The sequence below is a fragment of the Neofelis nebulosa genome, chromosome 7, assembly GCF_028018385.1.
Source record: "Neofelis nebulosa isolate mNeoNeb1 chromosome 7, mNeoNeb1.pri, whole genome shotgun sequence".
NCBI classification, from domain to species: domain Eukaryota; kingdom Metazoa; phylum Chordata; class Mammalia; order Carnivora; family Felidae; genus Neofelis; species Neofelis nebulosa.
The window spans coordinates 139,883,338-139,907,853 of NC_080788.1; the positions used below are offsets into that span (position 1 = coordinate 139,883,338).

General features: G+C 52.5%; 1 protein-coding gene across 3 annotated transcripts in view; it reads left to right on the plus strand.

The window, feature by feature from the left end:
- The first annotated feature begins 2,973 nt into the window (after positions 1–2,973).
- Positions 2,974–24,516, plus strand: part of LOC131517720 (B2 bradykinin receptor-like) — a 52,916-nt gene continuing 31,373 nt past the window's right edge. The window contains exon 1 of one of the 3 annotated variants that reach the window (XM_058740220.1): positions 2,974–3,704. The gene's annotated coding sequence lies outside the window, so the exon portion shown is untranslated. The remainder of the gene's footprint in view (positions 3,705–24,516) is intronic. The other 2 variants (XM_058740219.1, XM_058740218.1) reach the window with 2 other exon arrangements.

A 24,516-nucleotide genomic window follows, 5' to 3' on the forward strand; every position in this document is an offset into this window, starting at 1 on the left:
CACCCCTGGGGGCCTTCCTGGGTTGGGGGGTGGAAGAGGGGTGAGGATAACAATGCTAGCCCCATACACAGAAGTTGGAGAGAATGTTCTAGAACACTGGAGTGGAGGGGCTAGACATATATAAACAAATATACGAACATACATGTCTATGGCTTGCTTTTGTACTGTTCTATTTTGTGTGGTCTTTTCTTCGCCCCAAAAAGGTTGGATCTGGGGGCTTTTGTCCATCGACTGGGTTGTGTCTTCATTCCATTAACATGTATTCATAGGGTGCCTACTCTGTGCTGGCTGATAGACAGGCAATAAGTAAAAACAGGAGTCCCTGCTCATGGAATTCACATCCAGGGGGCACAGAGGAAACCCCAAGGCTGTGGGAGGACACAGTCAGGCTGCTGAGTGCAGACAGGCCCCACACCCCAACCAGGCACAGCAGGAAGTTTTCCTGAGCAGCCCCCTAAGGGAAGGGCAAGGCTTGACAGGTGAGGGCAAAGGAAGAGAGCTCCGGGCGGAGATTACGGCATGTGCAAAAGTCCAGAAGTAAGCATGATCTGTGCATTCAGGAACCTTAGGTGGTTCCATGAGGCTAAAGCTTAGGAGCTGGGCCTGAGGCTGGAAAGGCCAGGGGGCCTGGGCAGGTTCCCCCCATGCCTCGCAAAGGGGCCCTGCCTTCATGGGGAAGCCATGAGGGTTGTATAGAAATAACTCAATCCCCCTCTGGTTCTCTCTGAATGCAGCTGTGCTAGCTGGAGCTGGGAGTCCTGGCACGGCCGAACCCTCTCTGCAGGCCCCAGCCAAGCGGACTCAGTGGTGAGGAGTATAAGAAGTCAGTGGGTGCAGTGATTTTGCAGGAAGGGTTTAGTCAAGTTTCCTCATAGCAAAAATGAAGTACAGAAAATATGCTAATACAGATAAAAATTAAAGTGGGTGGTTACTGAGTCCACACAGAGCTCCTTTTGAAAGGACCTGGTGCCTCACCTAGGTTCTGACCCTAAGCAAGGGACTGGCCTCCGTGGCAGGCAGGCAGATTTATTCATTTCTTTCTACCAATGCACAGCCTAGCTATGTGGATGTCTGAGACGTGAGTTCATGGGTAGCTGGATACGTGGGTGGGTGAGTAGATGAATGGGTGGATGGATGGACGGATGGATGGATGGATGGGTTAGTGGATAGGTGGGTGGGTTGGTGGATGGATGGATGGATGGATGGATGGATGGATGGATGGATGGGTTAGTGGATAGGTGGGTGGGTTGGTGGATGGACAGATGGATGGATGGATGGATGGATGGATGGATGGATGGATGGGTTAGTGGAAAGGTGGGTGGGTTGGTGGATGGACAGATGAATGGATGGATGGATGGATGGATGGATGGATGGATGGATGGATACTTGGATGAATGGGTAGATACACTTGTAGGTGAATGGAAGAGTGGATAATTGTTTGATAAGATTTAAATATTCTTTTGATGGCAAGACACAACACAATGATAATTGGATAGATGAAAGATAGAACTTTGTGTTACTTTAGTTCCAAATATGAGAAGGCTTCCAGGCAGATCCACACAAGGGGCTGTACCCAGGGACAGGGTAGCAGCACACCAGAGCTGTAGGGAGCGGCTTACCTATGGCAAGAAGGGTGGGGTTAGCGAGGATTCCTAGGCTCCCTGGGAATGGCTAATATGAACAGTTTTTTGAGTTCCAGGGTATTGGGGGTGTCCACAGTTATGTGGTACCTGGCCACAGGATGATTAGGTACATAGTAGCCCAGAGTGTGAGAGCCTGGCAAGGAAGGTGTCAGAATGTGAACTTAGCCGCTAAGAAAAACTGACCAGCCTCCACCTGGATCAAGACGGTATTTTTCAAAAACTGTATTATGGCAGCATATGGAAAAGTGTGTGGGTGGATGGATGCCTTTTGGAGCTCTCTCAATAGCATCTACCAAAGCCTCAACACCGGATTCGGATATCTGAGGATTTTCATCTCGTAGACCTGAAACCCGAGAATGTACCAGTTGGGGACTTCACAAGGTCTCTGTTCTGTTGGGTCTCAACATGCTTTGGTCTTCAGTAACTTGACGAAGGCAACCCTCTCAGCTGGAAAAAGCACACGCGTGCAATTCTGGACACCATTTTAGGGGCTCAGGGACCCCTGGGGGAGCCTATTAAGGGCTCCCATGTGGTAGGAGGGGCCAGTACCCTGAGGAGTCAACTGAGGCACCCAGGCTGGGGAGGGACTTCACTCTACAGCCAAGCCAGGCCTGGATCCCAGTGAACTATTCTGTGACTCAGTTTTCCTCTCTCTATGGTGACTGTTTGTAGGCTCGATCACTGTTTGTAGGCTTGCTTCAGAGGAATGACAGGGGAAAAGGAGATAGGTGGGGATCTGACCTTCCTATCTATCCCCCCCCCCCGCACCCCACCTCCACCACGTCCACTTTATCTGGTCTCTTTTCGAGGAAAGGTTTCAAGGCTGTAAAAATATATACACTTGAAAGCCCCTGCAACTTTCCAGCTTATCAACTGCTGGAAACGTTAAGTGCTACAGATTGTCAGGAAGTCTCCAGAGAAAAGCCAAGGAAGCCAATCAGTGTTGAAGAGGGAAGAAATCATTGCCTAACACCCCCCAGATCAGTGGAGGGGAGGGGGGGAGGGGGCAGCGCAAACCTTACGTGTGGCCACAGAACAAGCCAAGGAAAGGTCTTCTTTCTCTAAAGTTGTTTCCACGTTTCTGTCGCCCCTTTGGGAGGCATGACCGCTTTTTACACTGGAACTCAGTCATAAAAACAACCACGTGAGGAAAATAATGATACGAGTTAAATGTTGTATTAGACACACTCGGTCACTTACGGAGCCCGCCAGCTACCTGCCTCAACACCAGAAGGAAGAATACTATTTAGGATTTAGGGGTCACCTGAAAAGTGACACATCCACTTTTCACATCCATCACTGCACGTGACAGAGAAAAGGGACAGCACAGTGGTTCCGACCACAGACTCTGGAGCCAGGCTGCCTGGGTTCCAGTGAGGATTAGCTGAGTTAATCCATTGATGTGCCTAGAAAAAGTGTCTGACACACAGCAAAAGCTGTTAATCCTGACCACATCCCCTGTGACCCTGGCCACGATCTCAGCTCTGCCTCACGACTCAGAGAGGTTAAGCTACTTACCCCCAAGCCCTTAGCCAAGGAAGGGAGTACGGGGACCCTGATCCAGGACCGGCTGATTTTGAGCCCCCGACACATTGGCCACCCTGTGGCTCTAAAGAGCAGCCAGGCTACACAATAGAACATTCCTCGGGCAAACCTGGAAATCTTCCATGTGGCTCACCGAGCTCTCAAGGTTCACAGGGTAGCTGTAACCACCTCGGTGTGGCCTCTGCCTGCCTGGGTTCTAGAAAGTGTAACCAGCCTGGCCCTGTCGCTGGGTAGGAGCACTGGGCTGGGCTGGAGGTGGAGGGAGGAAGTGCCCAGGAGGGTGATGACATCACCACCCAGCCCTTGAAAGATGAGCTGTTCCCTCCGCCACTCCGGCTCTGCTCTGGCGGCTCCTAGGAGGGGTGGGGACATCGGGCTGCCCTGCCGCACGGAGGGAGCCACCGAGGTGCTCCCGTGGCTCGCTCTGGACAAGGTGAGTCCTGGACAGGGGCTGGTCCAGTCGCCTCGCCGTCGCCAGGAGGACAGGAGGTCCCAGCACCAAGAGAGAGTCTGCAGGTGAGTGTCACAAGGGCTAAAGTTCCCTCAAGTCCTGTGGGGGGGGGTGGGGGAGTTCTTTCCCTTTCCTAGTCCTGGCAAGTCACAAGAACGGCTCCCAAACAGGAGGAATGATCTTGTTTGTTCTAGATTTGTCTTCTCCCTGAATCGAGACAGGCATGTGTGTGTTTGTGTAAACAATTTAGCTATCTGATTTCTGTAGATTCTGGGCAGCTGCCTTGGACATAAGCAGTAAGGAGCAAGCGTCGTACAGCAGGGATGGGTGTGGGGTGTAGACTCTGGAACCTGGCTTTTATCTCACAGCTGTGCTGATCATTGGCCCTGTGTGACCCTAGGCAAGTTTCTTAACCTCTCTGGGACTCAGCTTCTCTGTCTGCAAAGAACTCTACTTGCTGGCTTCCCAGGGTGGCTGGAGTTAAATCAGGTGGCAGATGGGAGAGGGTTTGTAAACGCTCCCTCCTGTGCTAGTCCTGCCTGTCATGGATAAAACCGGGCACAGCTCAGAGCATGGGCTTTGCATGGTTTGGAGTCCCAGCTCTGCTCTCATCCCCTGGGTAACATTTTTGAGCCAACTATTTTCCCCCTCATTTCCTGAGCATAAATATGACTTGGCAGGGTGGTTACAAAGGTAGAAATGGGCTCGTGCTTGCCTGCAAAGCCCCACGTGTGCAGTCGGTGCCCAGTCAGAGCTGCTGAGGGCAGGTGGTTCGTGAGCCTGGGTTGGGGTGGGCAATGGGCGTTGCTCTCCCAGGCAGGTTAGAATGTGCCTCCCTGAGTCACAGGCTACCTGTGGCTCCCGCCGTCCCACAGGAAGTAGGAGCTGTGATCCAGATGTGAGATCACGGGGTCCTTTCTCTAAAGGAGAGAAGGGCTTGGCTGGGGGTGGGGTGGGCCACCCCAGAGGGTGCTGTTACATCCTGTGGAGGAAAACTATTCTATGGCCTTCTAGGCCCTGGCAGCAGTGGGGTGATGGGGGGCCCCACAGGCTCGAGGAAGGAGTTTGCTGCTTTCCCCTTTCATGCTGTAGAGAAGGCAGGCAGGTGTGGGGAACAGCCAGGAGAAGTTCGGAAAAACATGGAAAACAAGAATGACCCCGTGCCGTCCCCACAACAGGCGCAACCCTAAGGTCGTATCTCAGGTCTGCCCTAAATTCACAAAACCCCTGCAATTCTGTGCTCCAAGCCCCTCAGGGTAGGGGTGAAGAAACAGTCTCAGCACGGGGACATAACCCCAGCCAAGCCCTTCGCTCGCCATCGGGGGAAATGTCTCAGCCTCTCTAGGACTCAGGCTCTGTCATGTATACACAGGGGAAGGTTCAAATAACTGAGTCTAGGTTGGAGGAGTGGGGGGAACTAAAGGCTTTGGCTTAAACCAAATTCAGGAAGATACTGGCCAAGCAGGGACCAAGCAGGGGAAATAGCTGTGCCATGTGGTCTCTACTAACATAATGACTGTGTCTGGCCTGAAAGTTCAGAGGGTAATGCCAAGGACTGGTTTTCAGAATGAAAGCAGAATCTCCTCTGTGAGTTCACTGCTGCCTCCCCTGCACAGAGAACCACACTCAGCATAACGCAGGCACTTCTCGGTTTTTGCTGGATGACTGGATGGATGGATAGATGGATGGATGGATAGATGGATGGATGGATGAGTGGATGGATGGATAGATGGATGGATGGAATGATGTGAGGATGGATGGATGGATGGATGGATGGATGGATGGATGGATGGAATGATGTGAGGATGGATGGATGGATGAATGGATGGATGGATGAGGGGATGGATGGATGGATGGATGGATGGATGGAATGATGTGAGGATGGATGGATGGATGAATGGATGGATGGATGAGGGGATGGATGGATGGATGGATGGATGGATGGATGGAATGATGTGAGGATGGATGGATGGATGGATGGATAGATGGATGGAATTACTAAATCAAAGACACCCATCTGAAAAGGCTACATACTGTATGGTTTCAATTATATCACATTGTGGAAAAGGCAAAGCTAGGGGATTGTAAAAAGAGAAGTAGTTGCCAAGGATTAGGGAGAGGCAGTGAAACTAATCTTACGATGCTGTAGTGGGAAATACACGTCATTATACATTTGTCCAAACCCGTAGAATATACAATGCCAAGGGAACCCTGTGGATGTTGGGTGATAATGATGTATCAGTATAGGTATTCATTGTAATAAATGCACCACTCTGGTGGGGGATGTTGATCACAGGGGAGGCTGTGCATGTGGGGGGGCAGGGAATATATGGGAAGTCTCTGTACTTTCTGCTCAATTTTTCTGTGAACCTGAAACTTCCCCCAAAATACAGTCTAGTTTTTTTTTTAAGCACACAAAGTGTGTTGCTTTGAGGATTCAGACTATCTCAAGACCATGAGTCAAATGATCAGAACTTACTAAGATTTGACTCCCTGAGTACATCACTTCCAATGCCTACCCAGTCTAGGAATCCCTTGACCTGTGAGTATCTTTCTTAGTGCACACACTTCCAGGGATGGGGAGCTCCCTTCTTTACCAGGCAGCCCGCTCCATCTCAGGAGAGTTCTACTGTTAAAAAGACCTTTCTTAGACTGGAGCGAAACTCTTCTCCTACTGAGCGATGGGCCACTTTCTAGTTCTTGGGGCTGGACTGTCCAACTCCAGTCCTTATAGGTCCTTTCGGAGCTAAACCTCCACAGCCCCTTAACCAAGACACATTTTCTACAGCAAACCCAAACAGTCAGCTACTTCTTTGACTCTGTCATCAAAGTGGGGATCTGTGGGGTACTGAGGGCTAGAAAAATAGAAGCCCTGGCAAAATCGTCACAGCACAAAGCAGTGTGGAACACACATGAGCTCTGAGTTCAAATCCCGACTGCTTCCTCCTTAGGGACGCTCTCTGAGTTTGTTTTCTTGGGTGTGCAATGGGGATAATCATTTCTATGTCTGAAGGCCATGGTGAGTTTTAACTCAGAGGGTGTTGTGAGGTGTGAGCAGGTATCGGAATCACTGCAGGTGCCCACCTAGCAGAGGTGGATGGATGGATGGATGGATGGATGGATGGATGGATGGATGAATGGATGGATGGGTGGATGGATGGATGGATGGATGGTTGGATGGATGGATGGATGAATGGTTGGATGGATGGATGGGTGGGTGGATGGATGGATGGGTGGATGGTTAGATGGGTGGATGGGTGGGTGGATGGATGGAAGGTGGATGGTTAGATGGGTGGATGGATGGGTGGATGGATGGATGGATGGATGGTTGGATGGATCAATGGTTGGATGGATGGATGGGTGGATGGATGGATGGATGGATGGATGGATGGATGAATGGATGGATGGGTGGATGGATGGATGGGTGGGTGGGTGGATGGATGGATGGATGGTTGGATGGATGGATGGATGAATGGTTGGATGGATGGATGGATGGATGGATGGATGGATGGATGAATGAATGGGTGGATGGATGGTTGGATGGATGGATGGATGGATGGTTGGATGGATCGATGGTTGGATGGATGGATGGGTGGATGGATGATTGGATGAATGGATGGATGGGTGGATGGATGGATGGATGGATGGATGGATGGATGGTTGGATGGATGGTTGGATGGGTGAATGGATGGATGGATGGATGGATCTGGGACTATCAGAGGTGTGGTCTTTGCCCTGCTGTGGGGCCACTACATCTTGGGAGTTCCCAGGGAAAAGAGCATCCCAGTACACATGTGCTCATGCTCCCAGACACCTCATCCTTGGGTGGTGACAGCAGGAGCCCCATCGTACTTCCCTTCGGGGCCTAACCTTTAGGTTTCCACCCTCCATCACCCCCAGCACCTGCGGGCCTCCTGACCTCTGTGGAGCTCTGTCAGGTGGGGCACAGAGAGCTGGCTTCCAGACCACAGTCCAAACTCACGAGACAGCAGAGCGACCTCAGACAAGTCACTTGGTTTCTCTGGGCCTCATGGGTCCACACTTGAAAATCAGCGGTACCTGGACGGGACACCTCGCAAGATGTCATAAACTGTAGAGTGCCTGTCACTTCTGTGGTTGTTATTGTGCTGATTTGTACCCGTGACACCTCTTCTCCTCCTCTTCCCTGCGGGTTCCCTGAGCCACTGCAGTCCAGTGTGGGCACTGCCCGATGGGGAAAGACTAAGCCACTTCCCAACGCCGCTGTGGGTCAGAGTCACGTGGAGCCTGGTCCCCTCCTCCCACCACCTGCAGACACCCAGGCTTTCCCCTGGGACTCTGACTCCTCACAGCTGGTGGGCTTCTGCCCACACCTGGGAGACAAACTGCCTTTGCAAAGGGCTTTCTGAGGGGAACAAACTTGAGGAGAAATCAGGCCCTGTCCACGCCACCCTCCCCAGGCCCTTTCTCTCAGTCCTCGCAGCTAAGAGACGTGGGTCCCGCAAACCGTGAGCACCTGGGACCCATCATGGTCCCCCCCCTCAACTCAGGAATGGGCAGAAACCCCGTCCTGAGAACTGGGAGAGTCCAGACAGCTCCCAGCCCGGCAGCTTGGGCCTCGACTGCTAGGACTCATCATGCTGGGCCTCCCTCCCCACCCTACTGGATCCCCTCCAGGGAAAAGATAGAGCCCAGCGCGGGTTTACCTACTGCACACTGGGACACACCTGCAGGGCAAGGTGACAGCCTGATCCTGTGGGGAGGCTCTCTGGGGTCCTTCCAGAGCCCCTGCAATTGGACCTGCCTAGCATGCTCCCCCACCGCCGGGAAGCCCAAGGGGAGCAAAGGGTGTTGCCTCCGGGTTGAACCTTGGGCAAGCCACCCCCTCTCTGGACCCCCACTTTGCCAATTAGTAAAGCGAGGGCAGCAGAAGGGGCCTCTGGGCTCTCTTCTGACCGGAAGTGTCCGGCAATGAATGGCTAGGATGCAAGGACAGGTGGGAGAGGTACAAAGGCGGGCCAGGTGGGGACAGGGGTACGGGTGCGCTCAGCAGGGGCAATGGCCGCGGGCAAGGTGGGTCTGCACACATCATTTGTGGCAGCCAAAGCAGTGGGAAGCAGGAGACACACGAATTGGGGCACGTGGAGGCAATAGACTCCCAGGTCAGCGATGCCTCGCCCCTCCCTGCTCCTTCCTTCCCTGATTCCCCTCCTCCTCCTGGTCCTGAGGCCACCACGAGGACGGAATCCTGGCTGCACTCCTCCCCAGCCGTGTCACCTGGGACCACCACTTAGCCTCTTCTAGCCTTGGTTCATTCCTCTACAAATAATAATAGAACTGGAAGCCTCCTGAAAGGAGCTGGGAAGTGCCTGCTCTGTCTGGGGTCTCACCCAGGCATTAAAACAGCAGCGGGTGGCTGGCTTGTTAAATGCACAGGCGACCATGATGTGGTGCTTTGGGGATGCTCCCGTGTCCTCCTCAAACAATGAGAGGCGCCTGGGTGGCTCAGTGGGTTGAGCGTCCGACTTCAACTCAGGTCACGATCTCACCATCCATGAGTTGGAGCCCCGCATCAGGCTTTGTGCTGACAGCCCAGAGCCTGGAGCCTGCTTAGGATTCTGTGTCTCCCTTCTCTCTCTGCCCCTCTCCCACTCGCTCTCTCTCTCTCTCTCTCTCAAAAATAAATACACATTTAAAAAAAAACCAAAAACCTAAAAGAGGATGCCTGGAAGGAGCCTCGAGAAACCCAGAAGAGCACCTCTGGGAGGGGGAGGGGTCAGAGCCAGGAGGCAGGTTTCCTGGTCGCTCCACACACCTTCGTAAAAGAATTTCATAGAATTTCATGGAAATTCTTATCATGAGCATGCATATCCCTTCGCAGAAATTTCAATATATTAAACAAAATGAAAAAGAATGCAAATAAGGAGCCAAAATCCTCCAGGTTGCCTGTTTCCCACACCCTGGGTCTGTCCTACAAATGAAGGGAGGGGACAATTCACACTGGCACCTGCCTCCAGGAGCCTGTGCAGGGGAGAGGCAGTGAGGGGACAGGAGGGACCGCAGGGTGGCGGGGCAGGTGGCCCTCTGGTCCATTCTGTGACTATTGGGGGAAGTGCATTCACTGAGCATCTACTATGTATGGGCTCTGTGCTGGGCACTGGGATGCTGCTAGGGACCCCAAAACTGCTTGCCATACTCAGATTCTGGGGAGGAGTTTTTCTAAAAAAAAAAAAAAAAAATTTTTTTTTTACTTGTCTGTGCATTCCAGTCACATTAATCCCATCAAATAATCCCAGAAAGGAAAAGATGTTACAGACAAGATGACTGTGATCAATGAAATTAACTAAAGTCTAAGGTATGGCTAATAAATTGTTGTAATTTTGAAGCTTAATAACTGTTTAGAAAGGATTCTTTAGATTAAAGAAAAGGTAATGATCTGACAGGACTAAGCTGGTCCCATCAGGGAGAAAACTTTCTTAGACTAGCACAGAGCAGGGCTGCGGGGGATCAGGTGACCCAGAACCAGACCTAACAGCACCCTCCTGGCTCGTGGGGCCCGCACCTGGGTAGGCTCAGCCAGGCATCCTGGGAGACCAGACTTCTGCAGTGACAGTAAGAGGCATCTGGCCATCAGAAGCCACAGTCATTAAGCCCTGGAATCCCCTGAGGATGGCCTCTGGCCTCCTCGAGAAAACGTGTTCCAAGGAGACCTCTTTGTCACTACAGACAGATTTGGGACTTTCGAGGCTTCTTCCCCTATGGGCCTCACCGTGCAAGCCAGCACCCACATCCTAAAGGCTCTGGGGCACGGATGGGACTTCACTTCTCAGCTCAGCAGCCCCGAGCCGCAGGCCTTCCCCAAGGGAAGAGGGTCCTTTCCCAGGGGGGCCCATGGCAGCCATTCATAGACCTACAACTCTCTGCAAAGTCAGCTCCTTTGAAGGTCTATCTGGTGGCTGAGAGCAGGCTTCTCAGCAGGTGGCCTCCGGCTGCTACAGCCCCTGGGCAGGGGTGGGGTGAGGGGGACACTGGCCTGCTGGCCCGCAGCCCAGCATTCTGACCCAGGCTTGGCCGATGGTTTGCTGAGATACGTAGGGCAAGTCCCGGCCTTCTCTGAGCCTCTCCTCTCTCCCCTGCACCAGGGGAGCCTGTCCACAGCCGTCGTGCTGCCGATAGAGCAGGACGGTGCGTGCAGGTGCCCACACAATGCCAGGACTCCTCTTGTCCCGGCCTCCCCGAGCCACTTACTGACAGTGCTCTGGGCTCCGCAGCTCAGACACCTGCCCACGAGGCACGCAGAACCTGGTGGGAGAGAGAGTCAAGGGCCCAAGAAACTGCACTTTGCCTCTGTGACCCCCGGTGGCATCCCCAGAGGATGCTGGACAGTCACACACATGGCTTATTTCCAAGCGTCCCAAATCCAGTGCCAAATGGCGAGGTCTCCTCTCTTCCCGTCCTGGGCCTCTGTTGTCACCCACTGATACACACACACACACACACACACACACAGAGACCACACACATGCACACACGCACACTGCCTCTCTGCTGCCTCTTCGGCCCCCCATCCAACTTGTGACATGTCACTAAAGTCTGAGTCGCCTTTGTGGGCAGTTTTCGGTTCCTTTCCCATGAGGGTCCAAGACCCAAGCTAAGTGGGAGGTACAACTCACTGGGAAAAGCGGTGGCAGTGGGGTAGACTGGGCCATTACTCGTGCCACAAGTATATCTCGGCCCCACGCCTGGGCTCCCTTGCCACCTAGAACTGCCTTAAGTGTTCCTCCCAGTAAACCCACTAGGCAGGAATGGTATAACCACTGGAGAGTCAAGGAAATGTCTCCGGAGGCAAAACAGAGCTAGTCAGAGGCCAAGCTAGGCTGGGCTGGGCTGGTTCTTCCCGTGAGGACATCACGCCTCCCTGCCTAGGCAAGGGCATGAGGAGAGGGACCCCACTGTGGGTGCTTCCCACAGCGGGATGTAATACTGGCAGCCCCAGCTGGGCGCTAACAGCCCCGACGGGGACACCTTGCATGTCCCTGGCCCTGGACACCTGTTTACTGTAAGAATAAGTACCAGCCATGGGGATTTTCCTTGCAAGAGACCTGGGGAACTTCTCCCGAGAGTCTGTTCGGACTACGGGGGCTGTGGCTGAAGGGGCAGAGGGGGGCCACCAAGGGTATTCACCCCACAGAACCACCCTTGGATCTGGCGGGGACGTTGGAAGTGACTATTATTCCTGAAGCAGAAAATGGAGCCGAGGCTTAATGAGTGTGAGGAGTGATCCTCTGGGTTCTCACCACAACCCACACGCTGGCGATAAAGCGCCGTGTCCTACAAGTGGGGGGACCCAGACCCAGAGAGGGGGGCCCCTGAATTGATGTCCCACTATGAGTAAATGTCGGAGCTGGGATCTGAATGCCACCAGTGAGGCTCTGTCATCCAAGGTCTTTCATTACACAGCTCTGTTATCTCACAGGTCAGAGCTGACCTGCCCTAGGGTGACGAGCTGAGGCAGCTGAATAAACCGGGGAGGGGGGGGTGGGTGGCGGAAAGCAGAGGCAACACACAGAGGAAGGAAAAGCAGGCTGCTCCTTTCAGGTCTTCTGCAAATACACCAGAACCCAACAGAGGAACATCTACACACTTAGGAGGGAAACAGACTGTGGTACTGAATGGTCCTCCCTGAGCAAAGGCAGCAGACCGACAGGCTCACGTCTAAAAGGGCTCACAAAACACACTATCTCTGCCACCGTCGTGAAAAAAAAAATCACTCAAAGCCGTAACCCAGGCAACAGAGGCACGAGTCAAAATCAAGAACACAGATCAGGAAAGGATTTGCTTCTGCCTTTTCCTTTTGTTTCCTGGGGACCCCAAATTCAGGAAATCGGTCTGAGCCCTTGACATTGAGAGGCTTGTGCCCGGCAGGAAACCGCATCTTTCTAGGACGGCCCTCCCCATCCCCAGTACTCATCTGGGTACTTTTCCTTGGGTTTTAGAAGCCTGCTGAATCCACCTGCTTGGAGCTGGTGGTTGGGTAAACAGGAAACCACTGAAGAAACAGTTCATAAATACTTTAAACATGTCATTTAAAATGAAAACATGATTGCGTATTTATTTACCAGTTTTTATGTAAGCAAGTCTTTCGCTTTGAACGCAAGCTGGCTGATTATCTTCCTTACATATAAGCTAGCCCATGATTCATTCCCTATTTTTCTTAAATAGGAGAAAACACTCGGTTTATTCAAATATCTTGGTTACAAAAGTAATATATATTCTTCATAGAAAAATTGGAAGCTACTACAAAGAATAAAGAAAACACAAAAGCAACCCAGGATCCCAGGCTCAAAGGCAAACACCATTAGTTAATAATTTGGTATCTTGCCTTTCAGATTCTTTTCCTATTGTGTTGTCTATACAATTTATGCTCTGCTTTTTCTCCTGCTTGACATGATGTCAGAAATATTCTCTCTCTTTTTTTGGCAAAGGCTTTGGAGCATAATTTTTAACATATATAACCAATTTCCCAATCCTAAGTGTTTCAGTTTTTCTTTTTTTTTTCCTCTTCTAAATGCTGATCAACATCTCTGTTTTCCTGTCCTGTGATCATTTTCAGAAATGCCAAGCAAAACAGGAAGGGAATTAAGTTCTTGATGTGTTTCAGCAAACGATCCAAAAATTGGATTTTCTGGAGACAGGTGTAGGAACCTGCCTGACCCTATTCAGAGAAGATACCCAGGCCACACCTGCCTGCCTTTCTCAGTCTGAGACCGGCCCATTGAACACTGCTTTCATGCCCATTGCTTTTATGTTGGATTGGCCCTGAGGGGTGCCTACAGAAATTGGAGCCAGGGAGCCAGAGACTGAAGACAAGGGATCTGGTATCTCATCAATGCAAACTCCTACTAACAGCAATCCCTGCTGAGAACCTGTTAAAAACCAAACCCCTTTCCCCAATAAGGAAACGGAGTCTCAGAGAGGCTACGGGACTTGGCAGTAAGCAGGCACACAGAACCGTGTCCCCCATTTCCCCTGTGGCAGGCTTCAGCGTAGACTGTGTGGGAAGGTGAGCATTTTGGGTGCGGCCCGTGCCTGGCACAGATTCAGAGTGGGCCAGGCAGGGCATCTCAGAGGCTTTTGTTTCTAGTTCCCAAACCATGAAATACAAGGGGCCTAGGCAAGCTCGTGCATGTCAGAAATTCTCCTGGATCCTGGCTCGGGAAGTGGGAATTCTCCACCTGCTTTAGCACCAGAAATGATAAACCCTGGGGTCCTGTTGCCTCCCCCCTCACCCCGCCTCCCCCCTGGCAGGGTCTGCGAAGGTATTAGAGCCCTGGGCGGGTCTGCAAGACCCCTAGTCAGCTGAGCTGTAAACCTTCCTCGGCAGGGTTACATGAAGAGATAACAGCGGTCTTGTGTTCGACCCCCTTCTCCACCGCACACGTGCCCCAAGAAGGAGGCAGCCTGGTGGGGCAGAGTAAGTGAGGACGTTGGTTTAAGGCCATACTCTGCACTTCACAGCTGGGTGGTCTTCCGGGGGTTGGTGACCTCTCTGAAGTTCATCTTGCACCCAGAAGTCAGATGCTGTCATACCCAGCATAACCGTCTCACGGTGCTGCTTGGAGAAGTTGGGGAGATCAGGTCTGTGAATCACCTGACACAGAGTTGACAGCTCTCATCCCTTCTCACGGATGGATTGAACCTAAGTGTCTCAAAACAGAAAGGCCAAGGGCGAACAGGGCCGTGGCTTTGGATTGGGCCGCCATAAGCAGTCCTGGGGCCTCGACCTGTAGAGTTCAAGAAATCATGGTCCAAATACACCAGAAACACTGCCCAGACTCTACTAGAATACCTCCAGTAACAGGAAAAGCATTGCAATTCGGCAAAGCCTCTGTCAGCTGCTACCCTGCCTGCCAGGATCGGGGATTCAGAGAAGCAAGGACCCTGTCCTATGCTCCAGGGACTGACAATATGGCAGTCGGGATGGGCGTAAAGGTGCAAAGAGAAAGAAAAGACTCTGTGTGTGTGTGTGTGTGTGTGTGTGTGTGTATGTGTGTGTGTGTGTGTGTGTGTGTGTATGGTGGGGAGGGGTAATCTGAGCCTGTTTTGTTGTTTATCAAAATGAGGACAATCCTACAAGCCCCACCCTCCCTAAAGGACTGAGGGAAACCCAGGTACACGGGGGCACTTTGGCACAGAGTCCCAGGCCTGGCTTGGCCACTAAACTCCTGAGGCTCAGTTTCCTCACCTGTAAAATGGGGCTATCCGTGCCCACTCAGAGTCTTTCTGAGGATCAAGTGAGTTAACACTGCTTCTGCGCTCAGAACGCAGCGGGCGCACGGCACATGCTACACACGTTTGCTGCCGACGTCACCTTCCGCGTCACCTTCGTCACCTTCGTCGTCATTCGTCCTTCTGTCAAATATTTCCCAAGCGCCAGCCCCGGGGGCCAGGGCCGGTGGAGGGGAAGTCAGAGGCGTCTCACGCGGTTCCAGCACACCCGGCCTGGCAGGGAGAGAGACAGTCGGGGCGGCTGTGGACACAGAGTGAGCTCAGACATAAGGGGAGCACAGGGGCTGGGAGCCTCGCTGCAGGGAGAGCTCAGCCGGGGCCCCAGGAGGCTTCCCGGAGGAAGGGATATGAAGCTGAATGTGAAGGATAACAGGAGTTGGAAGGGCTCCTCGAGGAGAGCGGGAATGGGCAGAAGGCAGGGGGTACACCTCTGCCCAGGGCGTGCGCCGATGGTTACATGCTTAGGAACTTTGTGAGCTCGTTGAGCATCACATCGGGCTTGAAATCAACCATGGCAGGAATCAACTCACCACCACGACAATCTCCAAAGGCTACACATGAGGCCTTTCTCTCCCGGAGAGCCCGTTGTTAACTTTTGCTGGCACACCACCGCCCCTGGCTCCTCTCCGTTGGCTGAACAAGCCACCCTCGTCCGGACAGATGTCCCAAGGGCTAAGGGCCGGATGGCTCTTCCTCCTGCAGGAGGTCCTGGGCAAGTTCAAGTGAGCGGCGGGAGTGTTTACTGAGAAAGTGGTCACTGGGAGTCTACCCCACTCCAGGGCCTGGGGTTGGGAGGTGGGCAGGGGGCAGGGGGGCGGGCGTGAATCGGTCCCTGGGGGGATTTTTCTCAGGCACCAACTTCCCACACCAGGACAGACAGACCCGGAGGGAGGCTGTAAATCGGTGACAGAAGGCAGACAGGGCAGGAAGCTGACAGAGCTTTGCACCAAGGGAAGCTGCGACATGGACAAAAGGCAGAAAACCTTAAGAGTTTCTTTTATTCGCATCTGACTTCTGAGGAGGTGAAGGATCACCTAGATCCGCAGGTGGAGGGACCACACAGGACGCACCCTCCACGCTATGAGCCCCTTCAAGGCCACTGACCCATCCTGGTCACCACACTCCACCCCCTCTGGAGCCCACTCCGCCCTGCATCTCCCCTCCCGCATCTCCCCCTCCCACCATCTCCCTCCTGCCCCACCTCCTCCATCTCTGCTGCCTGGCTGCCTCAGCCCCCTGACTCTCTGCCTCCGGATTAAGGGAACCCCTCGAGCCGTCCAGATGACGGTGCCAGTCACACCCCAACAACACCATGCTTTGGCCGTCCGGGCATCCCAGCCGAAAAGCCAGGAAGATGAGATCGATGCATGAAAGCGGTATGGGGGAGATCACCTGGTGGGACTGCTCCGGGCCAAGGCCTCAGGTGATCGCCTCCTCCAGGAAGCCACCTGTGCCCCGCACCCTTGGGCGTACCCCAACCAGCTGGGAGCTACCGAGGGCACCTGCTGGCTCTAGTTTACCATTGGAGTGGCACCATAAAGAGGGACAGCGCAGCAAGGCACCGGGGTTCAAATCCTGGCTCCACTAGGTACCAGCCGTGTGACTCTGGCCTCTGCTTTCTCATCTGTGAAATGGGACCAGTAGTCAGACCTCCATCTAAGGTGGTTGCAGATTTCCTGCCCGACTCTTCATTTCAGCTCAGGTCATGATCCCAGGGTCATGGGATCCAGCCCCGTGTCAGGCTCCCTGCTAATCATTCTCTCTCCCTCCGCCCTTCTCCCCTGCTTGCGCTCTCTCTCCCTCTCAAATAATACACACACACACACACACACACACACACACTGTTACGATTAATTTAGCCTGCTTCTTTTTCCTTTTTTTTTTTTAAATGTGACTACTAGAAAATTTACATTACTTTATGTTTCAAATTAAATCTCCACTAGACAGCACTGCTCTAGGCTGTGGGAAACCCTAGACAGTCAGGTTTCACGAACAAGCGAACTGAAAGGAAGAAAACACAGAGTGAGAGATGCCAGGGGAACCTTTAAATTAAAAGAAACGTAAGAGACACATCAACCAACCCAATGTGACAAATAACTCGGGTCCTGATTCAAGAAAATAGCCGTGGGGAGCCTGGCTGGCTCAGCCGGAGGGGCATACGACTCCCGATCTCGGGGTTGTGAGTTTGGGCCCCACGTTGGGCATGGAGCCTACTTAAAAAAAGAGAGAGAGAGAAAGAAAAAATAACTTGGGAAAAAATATGAAATCGTGAGGCCATCAGAAATTGGAACACCGCCTGGAGAGTTGATGCTAGTAAGGAATTACTGTTGATTTCTGGTAGATGTGAGCATATGGATGCACAGTTAAGCTTCTTGAAAAGAGTTCTTATGCGTTAGAAACACCCTGAGGTAGTCACGGAACAGATAGGCACGTGAGATTTGCTTGAAAACTTACAGGAAGGGTTGGGTAGGTTTTGGTGTGGAAGAACAAGAGTGACCGTGAATTGGTAATTACTGAAGCCGGGTGATGGGTACAGAGATTCATGATGGGAGCCTGTCGGCTTGTATAGATCTTCAAAACTTGCCCTAAGGGGCGCCGGGGTGGCTCAGTTGGTTAAGCGTCTGACTTTGGCTCAGGTCACGATCTCGAGGTCCGTGAGTTCAAGCCCCACGTGGGGCTCTGTGCTGACAGCTCGGAGCCTGGAGCCTGCTTTGGATTCTGTGTCTCCTTCTCTCTCTGCCTTTGCCCCGCTCGTGTGCACGTGCTTGCACTCTCTCTCTGTCTCTCTCTCTCTCTCTCTCTCTCTCAAAAGTAAATAAATATTAAAAAAATTTTTTTAATTAAAAAAAAAACTTGCCATAAGAATAAGCTAAAAAACGAAAACAAAAACACAAACCAGGGGCTCTGCCTAGGTTCAGATCCCGGCTAGCCATGCCTCAGTTTGCTCATCTGTGAAATAGGGACAGAACAATGGTCCCTACACTGCAGAGAGGTGATTTGTTTTGCAGGTGCTTTATACCCTGTCACTGGCCTTCACACTACCTTTTTATGGGAAGCTATTCCCAGTTACCCAAGGGGCCAGGGCTCCTGCCACAGGTCATCAGCCAGACAAACCCAAGACACAACCAGGTTTCCCTGCATCCCGAGTCCCAGCATGATATCCTTACCTGTGCTGGGGACCCGGGGCCAGTTTTTCCCATCCTCTCTGCTTCTCTGGCCTTGGGAGACTCAAGGCCAGTTCCTTTGCAGATCAACACTAAGAAACACGGTCCCCTTCCCCTCCTTTCTGGACAAGGTGTGACACAGGCAGAACTTGGAGCTCTGGAATTCTCAGCGCTGACTCCCTGGGTTCCAATGGGCTCCACCTTCCAAAGCAGAGTTGGGCCGAGGGCCATAGTCACGGGGCTGGGCAAGGCTCGGGCTTGCCTGTGGCTGTCGTGTCTTGGGCAGGCCTGGCCCAGGATCCTCAGAAGCTTCAGGGAGGCCGGGAGAAGGGGAACTTGCTAAGACTGGCTCATTCTGTCCATCTCCATACGAGCCTTTGGATGCCAGCAAGTGGGGAGATGAGCCCCCGAGACTGCAGGGTGCTAATCCACTGCCTCTGTTTCCCCGTGGTAGCTCATTTCCTTTAGGGACACGGTTGTACAGAGGTCTCCAGAATCATCTATGACAACCCCTCATCGTAATCATGGAAACGAAGTCCCAGAGATGTCACAGCATCTATCCCAGGGCACACCTGGTACTCAGTGACAGAAACAGGAGACGGTCCTCGAAGGACGGCACTAGGCTGTGGCTTGATGTCCAAGTTCATTTGATCCTGCCCGCCGTGTCTGTGCTCGTCGCCAACTATATCTCACACCGAACATGACAAACAAATGGGGAATAGGAGTTTGTTGAATGGGGGAGCCCGGGTGGGGAGTCCGGGGGGCTCAGTCGGTTAAGCATTGGGCTTCAGCTGAGTTGTGATTGCGCGGTTCATGAGTTCGAGCTCCGCATTGGGCTCTGTGCTGACAGCTCAGAGCCTGGAGCCTGCTTTGGATTCTGTGTCTCCCTCTCTTTGCCCTTCCCCTGCTCATGCAATGTCTCTCTCTCTCTCTCTCCCTCTGAAAGATAAGTAAACATTAAAACAATTTTTTTTTAAAAGTTTGTTGAATGAAGCCCCCTCCCAGGAAGCGAATGGGCAATAGTAGAGGTCCCTTCAGAGACCAGATCTCAGAGGCTACAGCGTGGCAGGAAGGGACAAAACTCCGCGTGCCCCAAACTGTGTGTTCTCCACTGTCCCTCTTGCACGCACCTTGGACAGGACCCGAACCACTTCGTGCCACAAAGTGTCGTTTTTTTTTTTCTCTTCAGCTGGCTCCAAGTCTCCGTTTATTACGTCATCACCTCCTCGTTTTGTAAACTGGCTTCCTGGGAAGACGGTCCCGGTAGGGACACTCTTGCACGTGGCAGGGGGGCCAGGCCAGCAGCCAGTTTGGCAAAGGCCCCCCGCCACCGCCCTCTCCTGCCACCCCAGCAGGGCCACGGGCCCCCCCGGGGGCCACCAGGACCCTCAGGGAGCTTGAGTGTCTGTGGAAGAAATGAACGTTCTTCAGCATACCCAAGCCTGGGCCTGTCCTGAAGGATTGCTTTTCTGGAAAACACACTCCCTGTGGACGCACAGCCTTCCTGTTTTGCAAGGCTCTATTGCAAGGATTTCTATTTCCCCCCATTATAAATTCTTGACCTGCTTGTGACAGAAACCCTGGGACCTATAGGAAAGTGGAAAGGACATCTTTATAATCGCACAAAGGTGCTGCTCTTAGGTTTGGTGTAAGCCATCCACACCTGCGTGGGCTAGGGGTATGAGGTTTGTTTTTTTTTTACATTTTTAAAAAATGTGTATTTGTTTATTTTGAGAGAGAGAGAGAGCAGGAGAGGGGCAGAGAGAGAGGGAGAGAGAGAATCCCAAGCAGGTTCCACACTCAGTGCAGAGCCTGAAGCGGGGCTCAATCTCATGACCGTGAGATCAGGACCTGAGTCAAAATCAAGAGTCGGATGCTTCACTAACTGAACCACCCAGGCGCCCTGAGTCGGGGTTTTTAACCGTGTTCACAATCAGACAATGTTAGCACACAGCTCCTTCTTCCGCATAGGACAGGGGCAGCTGTGGAATTAAAAAAAAAAAAAAAAAAAAGAACAGGGGGCTTGGGTGCCAGGATTCCAGAATGCCAGGATTCCAGGACCCGGTTTCAAAGTTGAGCTCTGCCACCAGCCGGCTGTGCGCCCTGGGGGAACACCCGCCATCCCCGGGTCTCTGTGTCCGTTTCTATAACATGAGGGAGTCTGATGAAATAGTGTTCAAAAGCCCTTCTCACCCTAGTGTTCCAGGATCTTGTCAGGTTAACCTAGAAAGAGTTTCCGGGGGCAGAAGGAAGGAGGAAGGAGGAATATACCCGGTACAAGAATCCCGTGCTTCAATTAAGACAGGTCCTTGGGCTCTGTCCCCAATGGCCCCAGTCTTGTAAATGCCTCCAGACCCCCAGGTCGCCTTTGGCCTGTACCAAACCCCTAAATAACGGCCACTCCAGCAGGAGACAGGCAAGGACTTGGCTCTTGTCACAGGCTGGCACTTATTTGCTGTGTCACTTTAAACATCTCATCGCCTCTCTGGGCCTCAGTTTTCCCTTCTGTAAAAGGGAGGGTGGGAGCAGGTGGAGCATTTTCGTGAAAGCAAAATTCTTTCCTCCAATAAAATTGTTGGCAGCAACCTGATACAGGGCACAGAGGAAGGGCACACTGACATTCACGGAGCACCGCACACGGGTCACACGTTGTCGGGAGCACTTTGCTTTCATTATCCTCCTTATCTTCACAGCAAACCCACAAAATAGGCGCTATGAACATCCCCATTTGATGGATGAAAACACCGAAGTCTGGTGGGGTTCGGCGGCCTGACCAAGGTTATACACGGCTGGTCCGTGTTGGATCTGGGATTCTGACCTGGTTGGATCTCGGTTATGAAACCCTGGTCCCTTGTCTTTCCAACCCTTTGGGGACATCTCCAGGGACTCAGCCCATGCTCCTCCACATTCACACACACACACACACACACACACACACACACACACACAGTGGGCATTCCTCTGTAGCCCATCCATCATGCTCCCCACTGCACCCCCAAAGCGGGGGCCCAGAGACTGCCGACTTCCCAGGCCCCATGCAGCCAGCTGAGCGGTCCGCACCATCCCCACAGGCCCCAGCCACCTGCACAGGGCACCCAGACGGGGGTGGGCAGCCCCAGCAAAGGCAAGGAGGTGGGAGCATAGGGAACATCCTTGGAGATCAGGAGAGGGGTGACAGTGGCTGGGGCATGTTAACCTTAAAAATAAGACTGTCAGGGGGCGCCTGGGTGGCTCAGTCGGTTAAGCGGCCGACTTGGGCTCAGGTCATGATCTCGCGGTCCGTGAGTTCGAGCCCCGCATCGGGCTCTGTGCTGACAGCTCAGAGCCTGGAGCCTGTTTTGGATTCTGTGTCTCCCTCTCTCTGACCCTCCCCCGTTCATGCTCTGTCTCTCTCTGTCTCAAAAATAAATAAACGTTAAAAAAAAAAAAAGAATTAAAAAAAAAAAAAGAAGAAAAATAAGACTGTCAGTTCTTTTACCAGAAAAAAATGGTTTATTTGAGAGTAACAGAATCACAGCCTGAAACACATAACTACAGGGAAGCCATGGACAAGCCTGGAGAACAGAGTAAGGCTCTTTTTCCAGAGGGAAGGGGGGGAAGTCAGGAGGGCTGTTATAAACAAAAAGCCCATTGGAGGAAACTGGGAGTTGGAAGTATAGTGGCTTCTCATTGGCTGAGCTGCGGCTATCTCTCATTGGCTGGGCTGCTGCTGAGCGAGGAGACAATCTTCCTTCTTTCCCCCTGGGGCTGTAAAGGGGAAGCCCAAGATTCCTTCTGCTGGGATTGCGTGTTTTCTGCTGGGGCTGTGGAGGGCTGCTGGGAGCAGCACTGAAGGTGTGCCTGCTGGCCTCCCGACCCCATTTTAAATGAGGTTTCTTTTCCTTCACTTGGCACAGGGAAAATCTAGCACATGAAAAGGGATTGGAATAAAGGAATGGTTTCATAACTGACACTAAGTAAATACAGTGACTTGATATGATATTCCATGTAAAATCATGGGAGAAGAAAGGATGCTTGCATGTGGATGTGCGTAGGGATAGAGCTCTGGGGGTCTTGAACACAAATGCTCTGGAATCTGGTTATGTTATCTTGTAAAACAAATAGGGAGGGTTTTTTTTTAAGGGGAAGGATTGGTGTTAGAATGTCCAATGAAGTTTCCCATTAAAACCCCAAACCCCAGGAGTGCCTGGGTGGCTCAGTTGGTTAAGCATCTGGCACTTGATTTCAGCTCAGGTCATGATCTCATGGTCAATGGGATTGAGTCCTCAGGGCTCTTTCTTGACAGCTTGGAGCCTTCTTGGGACTCTCTCTCCCTCTCTCTGCCCCTCCCCTGCTTGTGCTCTCTCTCTATCAAAAATAAATAGTTTGGGGTGCCTAGGTGGCTCAGTTGATTAAGCATCTGACTTCAGCTCAGGTCATGATCTCACAGTTCATGGGTTCGAGCCCCACGTCGGGCTCTGCTGACAGCTCAGAACCTGGAGCCTGCTTCGGATTCTGTGTCTCCCTCTCTCTCTCTTTCTGCCCCTCCCCCATTCATGCGCTCTCCCTCCCTCCCTCTCTCTCTCAAAATAAATAAACATTAAAAAAATTTTTTTTAATAAATAAACTTAAAAAACAAAAAAAAACCCTCTAAAAACCAATGTGGGGAAAAGAGTCAAAACAAGTTGAACAGAAGAACCTTCCATAATAAGGAGGTAAAGCATAAAGACTGAGCCAGCCCTGGGGTATCTGAGGGCGGGCAGAGTTGGGTGAGTGCACCCTACCCGTGAGGCAGAAAGCATGTGGGTGAGGGGCTCTGCTCCTCTTACATTCTCTATACATGTTTCCAAAACATTCCAGGCCCATAAAGTGTCCAAATGCCGGAAGGGCCCACATGATTGGGTTGGATCTTCTGATTCAGCTCTCTGGGAGTTCCTGGAATGGAGGAGGACTTCCCAGAGCCCCATCCTTCCCCGTAGTCGGGTATGGCCTTTTTTTAGGGACAAAGAGGAAAAAAGTCCTTTGGAAATTCTGTGGCCAGGCCACGCTTTTTCCCCGCTGCCGAGGCCCATACGGTGCATGAGCCCACCTCCTTCCCCAGCCCCCCAGTATTTACTGTGGCCTGAAGTTTCCCTGGGTGCTTATCTGTAAGCCGCATCCTTACCCGGCACTCATGTAGATCTTATCCGATTCTAGAGGAAAGCATTTGTTCTGGAGATGTGTTGTCTGGCAGAGGGCTCTAAGATGTGATTCAAGAGATCTCGGTTCTTTCCAGCTCTGGCCTGGACTCCAAAGGGCTGGGGGGTCTGAGACATTCCACTTCTTCCTGGAGCTAGTGGTGTTCAAGAGATGGGATGTGCAGATCAGTGCAGGCAGGGCAGAGGGGGCGGGGTGGAGGGGGAGGGCCCTTCCCACTCGGGGTGCTGAGTATAATGGGGTAGAGGGCCACACACACACACACACACACACACACACGGCAAAGGAGAACACCTTTTGTTCAGATGGAAGTTAGAACTACAGTCTCAAGTGTTCCCCCCAGATCCGCGGGGCCGGCGATGTCCCAGTGACACCCTCATCATCTCCCCACCCAGCTTTGGAATCAGTGTCTGAAAACCGAGGCTGGGTCTGTGAGCGGGAGAGCAGGCCCCACGGAAGGGTCCCCTCCGAAATCCCATGCCTCCCGTGGTGTGGCCGAAGCAGACCAGCCCTCCCACAGGGGTGGGAAGGGCAGCTCACATTCTGGAACACGTTGACCGCATGCTCTGTGCCTGTTCAAGCACTGACTCATCCGCTGCTCACCGCGGCCCTGCGAGGTGGGGGCTATTTTTACACTAAGCCCCAAATGACAAGCCCAGCAGAGGGGGACCCAGTTCTGAATCCGGAAGCCTCTAGCTGCCGCGCTGGGCCCCCTGGCTGGCGACACAAGTTTCTAGGGTGCTTTGGGGTTGTTTCCCCCCAGTTTGGTCACTCCCCCTGTGGGTTCTGCCATACTATTGCCACTTGTCCAGCTACTTCTTTAATAGACTTACTTCTGAATGGTCACTTCACGTGGCCACCTTCTTACTAAACGGAAAACGAGTGTCATCTGTCATAACAACAATCTGTGACAAATAAATACAATGGCCTGACGTATAAAAGCCCCTCTACTAAAGTCAGACAAGATTCAGGCACGAGGCCCACCCTCTTCGGTGAAAGCAAATCCCACAGGGGTGTTGAAAATGCACCAACAGGGCTGGGACGGCCCCGGCGGGAAGAGTGACCACACAATATGGGGTTATTTACCATTTAGCCCTCGTCACACAGAGAGTGCCGCAAGCCTGGCCACCGCCCCCCCCCCGCTCCCCCCTCCCCGTGCCAGCTTGAGCTGCGCCAAGCTCTCTCCCACATTCCTTCCGATCGCTCTCTGACATCAGATTTTCTAATCCCAGGGCCTATTCGACAGGGTCCCAGGAGGAAAGAGAAGGCAC